Genomic DNA, 14,438 nt, shown 5'->3' with positions numbered 1-14,438 from the left:
CTGGGCGCTGGAAGGCTAAAAATGGGTGGAGATGGTCTCCGAGCAGCTCAGCATACCCCGTACCATTCAAAGTCTCTTCCAGAACAACTAGGGGGCCCATTCCATACCAGGAAAATGCACCCCAGAACATAACAGAGACACCAGCGCCCTGGACCACACCTTCGAGGCAGGCGGGATCCATCACTTCATGTGGTCTGCGCCATACACGGTGCCTCCCATTGGCATGGTGCCGTTGAAATCGTGATTCGTCCGACCATATCACGTTACGCCGTTGTTCCAGTGTCCATCCTTGGTGACTGGCGGCAAATGCGCGTCGTTGTGCCCGATGACGTTGGGTTAACAGTGGCACCCGTGTGCGGCGCTGGCTCCCATACCCCATAGAACCCTTGTTCCTACGGATTGTCCACTGGGAGACATGTCTAGCACGGCCTGTGTTGAACTGAGCCGTGATTTGTTGCACGGTTGCCCGTCTATCACTATTGAAAATCCGTCTCAGATGTCGCAGGTCACGGTCATCGAGGGTGGCTGGACGGCCGGTCGTTCGTCTGTTTTGGACGGTGACACCCGCATTCAACCATTCACGATACACCCTGGACACGGTTGATCGTGTGAAGCCGAATTCCCGCACCACTTCCGAAATCGCACTTCCCATTCGTCGGACACCGGCCACCATACCGCGTTCGAACGGTGCCAGCTCACGACGACGTTCCATGTTACACCTGTCACATGCACAGCCACTGCTCACAAAGTCTCCTATACAACTGCCGCTGGCACAGGGGGCGTGTGTGCACAGACAACACACCTGCGCATCAGTGCTCTGCTATCCCATGACATTTGCTCAGTCGGCGTATAATAAGAGTGGTATTTCAGAGTCGGAAGAAACCTAAATATGAAGGCCCACAATATCGAAAGCTCATAATACTGAGCAACAATAACATTACTTTGATCGTCGGTTGTTGTGTTGTTCTTTGTCTCTTATGCTGCCACTCAACTCCGATAGATGGGATTACTGCTGCGTGTCGAGTATAACAGTCTGCCTGAATATTGACAGGAAATAGCTGGGGAGTTAGATAACTTTCTTCTTTGGCATGCTCTTTTTATGGTTCATACATTTTCTGATACTGCTGGTACGTAACACACTGGTTCATCATAGTATTCCAGTTACTCGATCCCTACTCTGAGGCGCTGACTGGAATGATCAGTGTGCACACTAAACGGAATAATGCTAGAAAAGTGTTCACGGCTGTCTGCGGCCTGGTCATAACAGCTCTGGAATTTTGGACTGTTCGTTAAAAGAGAGAAAATGTGTGTGGTTTTTTTTTTTCACTTGATCGAGCATTTAATATGATTGCATTGCTTTTAATCGCGACATTCGTACTGACGTCATTGTAATGACCTATGTTGATCAGTAGGGAAACCCACTAAGGCAGTCTTTCTGAGGATGTAAAAAGGCAAGATGGTAGGCAAGAGGGCGTACCATTACAATGAAAATTCCCTAACCCAGTCTTCAGATGAGAAAAGACGTTTGGTGATTTCCCTGTCGCGTTTCTGGGATAACTTTTTTTTTTTTGCTAGGGGCTTTACGTCACACCGACACAGATAGGTCTTATGGCGACGATGGGATAGGAAAGGAAGCGGCCGTGGCCTTAATTAAGGTACAGCCCCAGCATTTGCCTGGTGTGAAAGTGGGAAACCACGGAAAACCATCTTCAGGGCTGCCGATAGAGGGATTCGAACCTACTATCTCCCGGATGCAAGCTCACAGCCGCGCGCCTCTACGCGCACGGCCAACTCGCCCGCTGGGATAACGTTAAGAGCTATGCAATTTAATACAATCTTACTCACAAAGTGTACACTACCTAACCTACAATTCTGTATACAATGTAGAATTCCGTAGCGAAGCACGTGGACATCAGCTAGTGGTAAAACAATACCGAGCAAGTGTCCGTGCAGTTAGGGTTACGCAACTGTGAGCTTTCATTCGGGAGATAGTGGGTTCGAATGCTATCATCGACAGCTCTAAAGTTCGTTTTGCGTAGTTTCTCATTTTCACACTAGGCTTTACCTTAATTAAGGTCACGGTCGCTACCTTCCCAACCCTAGCCCTTTCGTATCCCATCGCCGCCATAAAACCTATCTGTGCCGATCCGAAGTAAAGCAAAATGTGTAAAGTAATGGTATAATGCAATAAACGCAACAATACTTGAGTGTTGTTGGTCAGGTCATTTGTCATTCGAAATAAGCATTTTCTTTTTTCAAATAAAATTACATAGTGAAACAAAAATAGAGCGACTTGGTTTCTAGAAAGCTGCAGTCGTTTCTCTTTTCTCTTATCAAATGTCTTCAAAACCTTGTCTGTACCCATCATTTGTATACGTTTTGCTTTAAAGGCCAAGAAAATCAGATGTGCCAGTCGTTTGTGGGTCACTAGAAGCCTCGGCGGTCGATTGATTGCTAGCAAAGTAGAGAATGCAGATTCACTGATATGCAGCCAAATCCATGTATAGTTAGAGGCGGCTTATGGAGTAGTGTCATTATAAATCCAATCAATCAATCAATGAAATGAAATGGCGTATGGCTTTTAGTGCCGGGAGTGTCCGAAGACAAGTTCGGCTTGCCAGATGCAGGTCTTTTGATTTTCCCGTAGGCGACCTGCGCGTCATGATGAGGATGAAATTATGATGGAGAACGACACATACACCCAGCCCCCGTGCCAGCGAAATTAACCAATTATGGTTTAAAATCCCGACCCTGCCGGAATCGAACCCTGGACCCCTGTGACCAAAGGCCAGCACGCTAACCATTTAGCCATGGAGCCTGACAATCAATCAATCAATCAATCAATCAATCAATCAATCAATCAATCAATCAATCAATCAATCAATCAATCAATCATTCAATCAATCAATCAATCAATCGCCACTGATCTGCATTTAGAGCAGTCGTCCAGGTGGTAAATTCCCTATCTGTTTTCTTAAATTATTACAAAGAAATTGGAAACTTATTAAACATCTCGCTCGGTAATTTATTGCATTCCCTAACTCCTCTTCCTATAAACGAATATTTGCCTCAATTTGTCCTCGTGAATTCCAACTTTATCTTCATATAGTAGTTACCCGCGGCTTCGCTCGCGTGGATATCGTAATTTGATAAAAGTAATCACTCCTCGGTACTGTACTAAAATATGATCTCAAAATCTCTAAGGTATAAAACCTCATCAAAAAATTGTTTCATTTACCCCCAGAAACTCTTTGTAAACCATGTTTGTGGTATCGCCTTTTAGAGCTAAGATGACCATGCGACATAGAACTGTACGTGTGAGAAACAGTCATCCCTCAAGTGGAAAAAAACATGTTTCTTTATTTTAAGAGAGATTCAAAGTATCTTTTCCCACGTTTAAACACCTTCAGTTTTTGAGATATAAGTATCTCCATGAAAAGAATTCAACCCCTTTTATAGACCTTCCCCCACCCCGACCCCCACCGCCACTTAAGTGTATTTTCCGAAAACAAAAACAACCATGTTTCTTTATTTTTAAAGGAGATTCCAAATACCAATTTTCACGTCTCTAATATCTTTAGTTTTTGAGCTATAAATAATCTCACAAAAATAATTGAACTCCTTTTTTCCACTTCTTTTCACCCCAGTTAAATGCCTCTTCCGAAAACAAAAAATGCGTTTCCCTGTATTTTTAAAGGACGTTCCAAATACCAAGTATCATGTCTGTAACATGCTATGTTTTTGACATTTACTGTAGATATACCGGTACACATTTCAAAAATTCAGCCACTTTTCAATCCTTTTCAGCCCCTTGAGTAGATTTTCCAAAAACAAAAGATACGTGTTTATTTTTAAATGAGATTCAAAATACCAGTTTTTACGTCTGTAACATCTTTAGTTTTTGACATATACGTATGCTCATAAAAAGAATTCAACTTCTTCATCATTTTTTCCACCCCCTTTCCCCTTAAGTGGACTTTCCGGAACGTGCTTCTTTACTTTTAAAAGAGATTCAAAATACCATCTTTCACGCCTATAATATTTTCAGTTTTGATATAAGGTATTCTAATAAACAGAATTCAACTCCTTCCTTACTTATTTTCACCCCCACACCCACCCTACCCTCCAGAAAATAAAAAAATACGTGTTCTTGATTTTTAAAGGAGATTACAAATACCAGTTTTCACGTCTGTAACAACTAGTTTCTTGAGATATACGTAAATATCCTCATATAAGTAATTCAAATAATTTTCCAATTCTTTCACCCCCCTTGAGTGGATTTTTCGAGAACAAAAGAATGCCTGTTCCTTTATTTTTAAAGGAGATTCCAAATACTAATTTTCACGTATGTAACATCTCTATTTTTGGAGATATAGGTATCCTCATACACGGAATTCAACTCAGTTTTCAATTCATTAACCCCGCCCTTAAGTGGATTTTCGTAAAACAAAAGAATGCGTGTTTTTTACTTTGAAAGAAGATTCCAAGTAAAAAGTTTTCATGTCCGTAACATATTCAGTTTTTGAGATATAAGTGTCCACATAAAAGGAACTCAGCCCCTTTATCAGTCCTTTCCACACCCACACTCCCACCTAAGTGGAATTTCCGAAAACAAAGAATACCTGTTTCTTTATTTTTAAAGGAGACTTCAAATACCAATTATTACGACTGTAACATCTTTAGTTTCTGAGATATGTGTATCCTCATGGAAAGAATTCAACTCTTACTTCACTTCCCCCCTCCCACAAGTTGATTTTCCTCCAAAAATGCGTGTTTATTATTTTTAAAGGAGTTTCCAAATACTGATTTTTCACGCATGTAACATATTTAGATTTTTTTACAGATATAAGTACGCTCATACTAATACCAATGTTTCAATTCTTTCATCCCCCTTAAGCGGATTTTCCGAAAACAAAAGAATGCGTGTTCCTTTATTTTTAAAGGAGATTCCAAATATCAATTTTCACGTCTGTAACATGTTTTTGAGATATACTGACGATATAGTCTTTTTTAAAAATTCACCCCGTTTGAGACTCCTATTCACCTCCCATTTATTGGATTTTCCAAAAACAAAAGCATACGTGTTTCTTTATTTTTAAAGAAGATTTCAAATACCAATTGTAATGTCTGTAACGTCTTCAGTTTTTGAGATATAAGTATCCTCATAAAATGTATTCAACCAATTTTTCACCTTTTTCATCCCCCTTTAATGGCATTTTCCGAAAATAAAAAATGCATCTTTCTTTATTTTTAACCCTGCTGTTCTCTTCACCTTTACCTGACGAATATATTTTTCGGGTCAATATGACCTAACATACCAAAATGCTGTAGAAATCTTGTGAAAACATGCATTTGTGTTCAGTTGTTAGCTATCGACATTGTTGTTCTATTCCAATACCTTCTTGATAATAATAATAATAATAATAATAATAATAATAATAATAATAATAATAATAATAAATTATAATAATAAATAATAGTTTTATTAAGGAATATTTCCTATTTAAATGTTCATAAAAATTTGAAATAACAGACAGTTACCAATACAATTATCTTAGAAAACACTACAGATCTTTTCTTACTTTTCTTCTTACTGAATGCAGTGTTGATACAAGTAGGTGACATGCGTTCTGTAAATATGTTTAGTACATTTTCCGAACAACGTGTTTCTTTCATTGTCATTGCTTGATGGGTAGAACTTACAGAGTGCATGTTTCACAGATTTTCTTGTTACTGACTCTGATACACCAGTCACATCTTTAGGCTTTTGGATGCTTCTGATCATTCTCAAAGAATCTTCTGTTCTTGGAAAATGCATTATTGATGCAACGTGTTCTCTTATCAGCGACTTTCCAGGTTCCTCCAAGAATATTCTCCTTCTTGTCAATTTGCTCGGATTCCATTTAGGGTCAATCAAGTCCACAAGATATACACTATAAGCAGAAACAACGTCCGACTCGCTGGCTGAATGGGTTCGATTCCAGGCCGGGTCGGGGATTTTTAACCTTCATTGGCTAATTCCAGTGGCCCGGGGACTGGGTGTGGGTGCTGTCCCTAACATCCCTGCAACTCACACACCACACATAACACTATCCTCCACCACAATAACACTCAGTTACCTACACATGGCAGATGCCGCCCACCCTCATCGGAAGGTCTACCTTACAAGGGCTGCACCCGGCTAGAAATAGCCACACGAAATTATTATTATTATTATAGCAGAAACGACAAGAATGTTGTAGAAAACTATCATTAGCCACCTGTCCGGCTCCGTGGCTAAATGGTTAGCGTGCTGACCTTTGGTCACAAGGATCCTGGGTTCGATTCCCGGCAGAGTCGGGAATTTAACCATCATTGGTTAATTTCGCTGGCACGGGGTCTGGGTGTATGTGCCGTCTTCATCATCATCATCATCATCATCATCATCATCACGACGCGCAGGTCGCTTACGGGTGTCAAATCAAAAGACCTGCACCTGGCGAGCCGAACTTGTCCTCGGACACTCCCGGCACTAAAAGCCATATACTACGCCATTTCATTTCATTTCATTGGCCACCTTTTGGTTTTTCGTGTGCATGTATATGTACCTGTTACCTTATCAAGAATGTCTACAGCCCATTTAGTTGAATTATAGTCCGAAATCCTTTTTTTTTTTTTTTTTGCTTTACGTCGCTCCGAAACAGATAGGTCTTATGGCGACGATGGGACAAGGAAGGGCTAGGAGTGGGAAGGAAGCGGCTGTGGCCTTAACTAAGGTATAGCCCCAGCATTTGCCTGGTGTGAAAATGGGAAACCACGGAAAACCATTTTCAGGGCTGCCGACAGTGGGGTTCGAACCTACTATCTCCCGAATACTGGATACTGGCCGCACTTAAGTGACTACAGCTATCGAGCTCGGTGAAATCCTTTTTTTTGGCTTCTTATCAGCCCTGTTACCGATTTCCTCATTATGGGCAGAGTGCTCATACGTATAAAATTCTTACTTCACTTAGAAATATAATTAACCACAGTAGTGTCATTTGTGAAGTAAAATTAAGAACTAGTACCTCCATGTTGGTCATTTTACGTGGAAACTCCGGCGTATTTTTCCGTATAGTTCCCAACATAGTCAATTTCAGTTTCAGAAGCAGCTGTCCCGTCACGCGTGATATTCTGATCATGTAACTCCAAAGTTAGATCTGATACTGCCCACATTCCCTGATTTCTTTCTGGTGCCAGTCCGATTGCCTGCAAACTCCAGGGGTACTCTTGGTGATGTCCGAAGCTACTAAGTGGCCTTGTTGTGCTGGCGGATGCAACTGCCATTTTATATTCCGATTTTAGAAAAAATACCTCTACACTATTTTGTACAGGCTGTGAACTTTTGTAATTGTCATCAGAACACACTCTTTCAGATGCATTACTGACATGATCTTCAAACTCAGAAAGTGATTCTTCATCTGCCTAGGCACTTACTACTTCTTCCAACTCTTCATCAGTCAGTGGTCTAATCGCCATGCTGTCACAATAATTTAAACAGAGTAGAAACAAAGCATTCAGGCTGCTGAGAGCAGCTAATTATCATTTCCTAGGAAGAGCATGAAACAAGCCTGTTGTTGTAAACGTATGGACACTTAGTTGAATGTTGAGAATAAGTTGGAATGAAAAAATCACTATTCCCATAAAATATAACAAAAACAAAGTTTAACATTTCCATTCTTTAAAAATAAATCCGAATAACTAATTATATTTGTGTCGGGTCACAAAGACCCGAACGCTACATATGTAACTATTACAGTTTATCCCCAAACTACTTAAACTATTCAAAAACATTTTTAAACACGTGATGCTCTTCCATTTTTAGACAAAGTCGCAGAGTTTCATAAACATTTATTGGTATTTAAAATATGAAAAATGACGTGTATATTCATTTCTGGTCATACAGACCCGAACAGAACAGCAGAGTTAAAGGAGATTCCAAATACCAATGTTCATGTCTGTAACATCTTCAGTTTCTGAGATATAAGTATCCTCATAAACGTTATTCAACCAGTTTTTCACCTTTGTTCACCCCATCTAATGGCATTTTCCGAAAACAAAAATTACATGCTTCTTTATTTTTAAAGGAGATTCCAAATACCAATCTTTACGTCTGTAAACTTTTAATATTTTGAGATATAGATATACTCATTTAAACAAATTACCTCGTCGTCCCCCCCTTTTTCACAACCTTAGCGAAGGAATATAAAAAATTCCTCCCTTAGTGAGCACCTACACTCTAATATAAATGTATCCCCAAAATTAATTTTCTTTGTGTCCAGTAGTTTTAGCTCAGAGATGCTGAATCAGTCAGTCAGTTAGGATATGTTATTTTATATACACTGACTGACAGTGACAATGCAACACCAAGGAGGAGTGGTTCGAAAGGGATGAAAGTTGGGGAAAAAACAGAGACGGCACGGATGAATAATTGATGTTTATTTCAAACCGATATGCAGGTTACACAATGCGCACGGCATCGACTCAGTAGGATGTAGGACCACCGCGAGCGGCGATGCACGCAGAAACACGTTGAGGTACAGAGTCAATAAGAGTGCGGATGGTGTCCTGAGGGATGGTTCTCCATTCTCTGTCAACCATTTGCCACAGTTGGTCGTCCGTACGAGGCTGGGGCAGAGTTTGCAAACGGCGTCCAATGAGATCCCACACGTGTTCGATTGGTGAGAGATCCGGAGAGTACGCTGGCCACGGAAGCATCTGTACACCTCGTAGAGCCTGTTGGGAGATGCGAGCAGTGTGTGGGCGGGCATTATCCTGCTGAAACAGAGCATTGGGCAGCCCCTGAAGGTACGGGAGTGCCACCGGCCGCAGCACATGCTGCACGTAGCGGTCGGCATTTAACGTGCCTTGAATACGCACTAGAGGTGACGTGGTATCATACGCAATAGCGCCCCAAACCATGATGCCGCGTTGTCTAGTGGTAGGGCGCTCCACAGTTACTGCCGGATTTGACCTTTCTCCACGCCGACGCCACACTCGTCTGCGGTGACTATCACTGACAGAACAGAAGCGGGACTCATCGGAGAACACGACGTTCCGCCATTCCCTCATCCAAGTCGCTCTAGCCCGGCACCATGCCAGGCGTGCACGTCTATGTTGTGGAGTCAATGGTAGTCTTCTGAGCGGACGCCGGGAGTGCAGGCCTCCTTCAATCAATCGACGGGAAATTGTTCTGGTCGATATTGGAACAGCCAGGGTGTCTTGCACATGCTGAAGAATGGCGGTTGACGTGGCGTGCGGGGCTGCCACCGCTTGGCGGCGCATGCGCCGATCCTCGCGTGCTGACGTCACTCGGGCTGCGCCTGGACTCCTCGCACGTGCCACATGTCCCTCCGCCAACCATCTTCGCCACAGGCGCTGCACCGTGGACACATCCCTATGGGTATCGGCTGCGATTTGACCAAGCGACCAACCTGCCCTTCTCAGCCCGATCACCATACCCCTCGTAAAGTCGTCTGTCTGCTGGAAATTCCTCCGTTGACGGCGGCCTGGCATTTTTAGCTATACACTTGTCCTGTGGCACACGACAACACGTTCTACAATGACTGTCGACTGAGAAATCACGGTACGAAGTGGGCCATTCGCCAACGCCGTGTCCCATTTATCGTTCGCTACGTGCGCAGCACAGCGGCGCATTTCACATCATGAGCATACCTCAGTGACGTCAGTCTACCCTGCAATTCGCATAAAGTTCTGACCACTCCTTCTTGGTGTTGCATTTGCTCTGTCATACAGTGTATATACTAGCAGTTACCCGCGGCTTCACTCGCGAGTGTTTCGTAATTTGATAAAAGTAATCATTCCTCGGTACTGTACTACGACATTATCTGAAAATCCCAAAAGTATAAAAACTCGCCGAAAAATAGAGTTTCATTTACCACAGAAACTCTTTGTAAACCACGTTTGTGTTATTGCCTTTTGGGACTAAGATGACCATGCGACATAGAAATGTACATGTGTGAAACAGCCATCTCTCAAGTCGGAAAAAATCCCAACATGTTTCTTTATTTTTAAAGGAGATTCCAAATACCAACTTTCACGTCTGTGACATCTTCAGTTTATGAGATATAGGCCTATGGATCCTCATAATCAGAATTCACTCCCTCTTTACTTATTTTCACCCTCACCCCGTTAGGTGGATTTTCCGAGAACAAAAAAATGTGTGTTTACTTATTTTAAAGGAGATATCAAATACTAATTTTCAAGACTGTAACATCTTTATGTTTTAAAAATATAAGTATTCTCATATAAATAATTCAACTAATTCTTCAATTCAATCACCCCCCCCGTCCCACGAAAGTGGATTTTCCGAAAAGCTTACATTTTAAAAATCACATGTTTCGTGCAGTATCACAATGAACGATGACTTTTATGAGAATAATTTTGAAAATCACTTCAAATATACATAGAGGTTCCTTCCTTTTTATAAATATTTATATATGTGTGTGAGAAGTCGATGTTAGTCTTAATGAACATTTATTTCACTATTGTACAGAATACCACACAATAAACATCTGACAACTGCATACATGTGATCTTATTCGCCATATGTATGCCTACTGCACTTATAAAAGGACACCTCTTTCTGTCTAAATTTATATAATTTTCATTTTCATTTCAGGTTTACCTGTATTCACTCATGCATGACGTTAATTATATTACATAAAATCATGAAACCACTCAAAAAAATATTTTAGGCATATCTGGGATAAGTAGTATATCTTCATAAAAATAATTCAACTCCTTTTACACCGCCCTCCCCGTTAAGTTGATTCACTCCCCCCCCCCTCCCACCAAAAAACTATTTTCTTTATTTTTAAAGGAGATCCCAAATACCAATTTTCACGTCTGTAACCTCCAGCTTGTGAGAAATAATTATCTGCATAAAAATTCAATTTTTCACTTCCTTTCAACAGCCCCCTTAAGTGAATTTTCCGAAAACAAAAAATGCATATTTCTTAATTTATAAAGGAGCGTTCAAGTACCAATTACCACGACTGTAACATGTTCAGTTTTTTAGATATATGTATCCTCATAAAAATAATTCAACTTCATTTTTTCATTTCTCCCTCCCCCTAGTTGATTTTTTTACCAACAATGCGTGTTTCTTTATTTTTAAAGGAGACTCCTAATATCAATTTTAACGTCTGTAACATCTTTCGTTTTTTAAATATAAGTATCCTCATGCAAAGAATTCAACGAATTTTTCAGTTCAATCACCCAACACCCCCACAAAAGTGGATTTTCCGAAAAAGAACATAACCACCAACGACGACTATTTTGAGGGTGGATGTGGTTCTGTGTAGGTGTACGCCGTGTAATGCGGCATCGTGCGCAACATACAGAGGCGTTTGGTTGCCTATCCCCCAGGCGTCAAGTCTCGGAACTTGATGACTGTACTACGTATATATAACTAGCTGATGTACCCGTGCTTCGCTACGGATTTTACATTGTTTAGAAGTCTAGGTTAAGTAGTGTTGTAAATAGGTCCTCTTGCCTACAATCAGTCACAATGAAGTTGGGGAATTTTCATTATAATGGCAGACTCTCACTCTCCACCTGCCCTTTTACACCCTAAGAAAGACTGCCTTAGTGGTTTTCCCATCTGAAATCAACATAGGTCATTACAATGACGCCAGTGGAAATATCGTGATTAAAAGCAATGCTATCATATGAAATACTCGATCAAATGAAAAACCACACCTTTTCTCACTTTTAACGAGCAGTAGCGCGCTGCCGATCTAAAAGCCCAAAGTTCCAGAGCTGGAATGACCAGGAAGCAGACAGCCACGAACACTCCTCTGCCATTATTCCGTTAAATGTGCACACTGCTCATTTTAATCAGCGCCTCAGAGTAGGAGTGAAATAGCTGGAATACTATGATGAACCAGTGTGTTACGAGCCAGCAGTATCAGAAAATGTATGAACCAGAGGAATGGTATGTTAGAGAAGAAAGTTATCTATCTACCCTGCTATTTCCAGCCAATATTCAGGCAGGCTGCTATACTCGGTACGCAGCACTAATCCCATCCATCAAAGATGAGTGGCGGCATAAGAGACAAACAACATCACACCAAACAATGGTTAACGTAATGTTATTGTTAATCAACTTCATGAGCTTTCGATATTGTAGGCCTTCACATTTAGTTTTCTTCCGACTCTGAAATGCAACTCACGGCAAAACTGAAAAAATAAAACTGATTGGAAATGGTATTATCCATAAATTCTGTTACATAGTACTTTTCAATAGGACCAATAACGTAGGTACTTTATTTAAAAATTAAATTTGAGGCGCATTCACCTAAACTACCATTTCATCCAAGGTGAATAACATTTTTCATATCTTAGATTGTAGTTTCTTGTCCCCGACTCTATATACCGATTTTTATTCAATTCTCTTTACCCATTTTCTCATGGCTCGGCGTTGATATGAACTTAGCAACAAAAATACAAATTCATGAATATCTCTGTTGTTATAGCCGGTACGGTAAAAATGTACAGCATATAAATGATCGTAAATTTAATTCTATGTAACTTTAGTTATGCAGTACTTATCGTTAGAACCACTAATAACATAAATATTTGAGAATTATCTTTTAGGTCTTCCCGTAAACTACCATATCGCTCAGCGTGAATAAAATTATTTATAGCCTAGATTATAGTGGCTCATTTTCTGACTTTACAGACCGATTTTAATTACATTCTCTTCAGCCGTTTTCTCGTGATGCGTGTACATACATACATACATACATACATACATACATACATACATACATACATACATACATACATACAGACAGACAGACAGACAGACAGACAGACAGACAGACAGAAATTACGGAAAAGTTCATTTCCTTGTTACTACACGACCGATAGAGAAATACCATTCTTTTAAAGTTCTGAGCAATGTACAGACAAAACTCTGATTTTATATATTATATATATATATAGATAACATGCCCTGACTGACTGACTGACTGACTGACTGACTGACTGACTGACTGACTGACTGATCATCGCCGAGCCAAAACTACTGGAGATAAATAAATGAAACTTTGCGGATACATTGGTGCTCACTAAGGGAAGATTTTTGTATAGTCTATTCCTTCGCTAAGGAGGTGAAAAGGTAGGGGGTTAAATGTTTAAACGAGCATATCTGTATCTCAAAAACTCAACAGTTTATGAGTAAAAAACTGGTATTTGGAATCTCCTTCGAAAATAAAGAAACCTCTATTTTTTCGGAAAATCCACTTAAGGGGGAGGGTGAAAAGAAGTGAAAAAGGGTTGAATTCGTTTGTGAGGATATATCTCAAAAACAGAATACCTTGCAGGCATGAAAATTGGTATTTGGAATCTCCATTAAAAATAAAGAAACGCCTATTTTTTTGTTTTCGGAAAGTCCACTTAAGGCAGAGGGGTGAAAAGAAGTGAAAACGGGGTGAATTTTTAAAGCGAGTATATATACAGTATATATCAAAAACCTAACACGTTACAGACGTGAAAATTGGTGTTTGGAATCACATTTAAAAATAAAGGAACACGTATTTTTTGTTTTCGGAAAATCCACTTAAGAGCGGGGGGTGGGTGGGGGGTGAAGAAGAGAAAAACATTTTTTTATCATCATCCTCTCATAAACTGAAGATGTCACAGACGTGAAAATTCGTATTTACAATCTCCTTTAAAAATAAAGAAGCACGTGAAATCCAGTTAAGAAGAGGGAGGCGGGGTGGGGTGAACAGAAATGCAAAGGGGATTGAATTCTATTTAGGAGGATACTTACATCTCTAAAACTGATGATGTTACAGACGTAAACGTTGGTAATTGGAATCTTCTTTAAGAATAACGAACACGTATTTGTTTTCGGAAAATCCACTTAATTGTGTCGATGGATCAACTAAGCGCAATTCAGTACACCGGTTGAAAACAGCTTTCCTATTCGAAGAAAATATCAATAGGGCTGCCACCACTAACCCTCAACGTGCCAAACCTACAGAGGAACCGCACAATGGTAGGACGATCAGACCGTCACCAGATCAGGACGGATGGTTCATTTTCCTGCACGTTTCCTTGAAATTAGCGCGAGCGAAGCCGCGGTTAACAGCTAATATATATACGAAAATATGAAGGTCCAAGAATACTTCCTTAAGGCATTCCCCTCTTAATGATTATAGGATCAAATAATGACCCCCACCCCCCAAGCACGGCACAACAACCCCGAAAGGCCATGGCCTACCAAGCGACCGCTGCTCAGCCCGAAGGCCTACAGATTACAAGGTATCGGGTGGTCTGCACGACGGATCCTCTCAGCCGTTTTGCTTGTCTTTCTAGACTGGGGCCGCTATCTCACCGTCAGATAGCTCCTCAAATGTAAGCACGTAGGCTGAGTGGACATCGAGCCA

Source organism: Anabrus simplex, chromosome 7, assembly GCF_040414725.1.
Source record: "Anabrus simplex isolate iqAnaSimp1 chromosome 7, ASM4041472v1, whole genome shotgun sequence".
NCBI classification, from domain to species: Eukaryota; Metazoa; Arthropoda; class Insecta; order Orthoptera; family Tettigoniidae; genus Anabrus; species Anabrus simplex.
This window is presented reverse-complemented; position numbering follows the sequence as displayed.